Genomic DNA, 1,285 nt, shown 5'->3' on the forward strand with positions numbered 1-1,285 from the left:
TTTGTAGTGTGCCTTTAATGTTAATAAAGCTGACAAGTCAGAAGGTTCAGGAAAGGTCTGAGTAATATCAAAGGAGGGTTCTAACTCTAGTGAAAGAATTCCTTTTTCTGTTGGGTGTGAAATCCAGGAGTATGCCTTTTGGGGCTAGTTTCCTCTCCATGTGGCTTCTTATAGTGGGATTGCTTTCTAGTGCTTTTTGTAAGAGCTAGTTTTGGTCCTCTGCTCCTTGCCCCTGTAAGTTGGGCTGGAACAGTAGGATATTTAATGCTTACATTTTTTAAGTGGGTACTTTAATAGTCCCTTAATGTTTTTAATGCAGAGATTTGCTCTTTTCCACCACGGTAAACATGGGCAGCCACCTTTCAGTATTAATCTATCAGAGGTATTTGTAAATTTGGGGCCAAGGACGGCAGCTCTCCCGAGTTCCAGCATTGATGTCATGTTCTGTTTTTATAGTCCCTTGGGCATACCATTAGGAATACTAGTGTAGGGGATCTACAGAAGAGGGGATAATCTTGGATACCTGTGATTATAAATCCATTTTATATGGAAATTTCTTGGTCAGTCCAAGTTTTGTTTCATAACAGTGTTTGTTACTTTAGTGAAAAGAAGTACTCTATGGTTACCTTACTGCAGAAATTTTGAAGAGTATAGTAAGAATGAATATGGAAAGAACCACCACATACAATCCTACTGGATCCTGTGGATCCTATAACCCTCTGGAACCCTGAGGAAATAAATGGGACTCAAAATGCATGACTTGAGTTTAACAGAATATTATCTGCATGTTTTCAGCAGAGGAATAGGGTCATGGTACGTATTAGTGTCCTAGGGCTGCCATATCAAAGTACCACAGACTAGGTGCTTTGAACAACAGAAATTAATTTTCCTCTAGTTTTGGAGGCTAGAAGTCTTAAGATCAAGGCATTGGCAGGGATGGTTTCTTTTGAGGCCTCTCTCTTGGCTTCTAGACAGCTACCTTCTCCCCGTGTCTTAACATGGTCTTTTCCTCTGTATCTATGTCCTAATCTTATAAGGCTAGTCATATTGGAATACGGCCCACCCTAATGACCTCATTTTAATTTAATTACCTCTATAAAGACTTTATCTAAATATAGTCACTTTCTGAGGTACTGGAGGCTTCAACATATTTTTGGAGGTGACACAGTTCAGCCTGTAACTTGGTGTTACTACCTCCAGGTGAGAATAGGAGGGAGGGAGCAGGGTGGGGGGAAGGAGTAGGAGGGAGGGAGGGGTACAGTAGGAGCTGGGAGACGGCCTGGGG

This window comes from Manis javanica, chromosome X (assembly GCF_040802235.1).
Source record: "Manis javanica isolate MJ-LG chromosome X, MJ_LKY, whole genome shotgun sequence".
NCBI classification, from domain to species: Eukaryota; Metazoa; Chordata; class Mammalia; order Pholidota; family Manidae; genus Manis; species Manis javanica.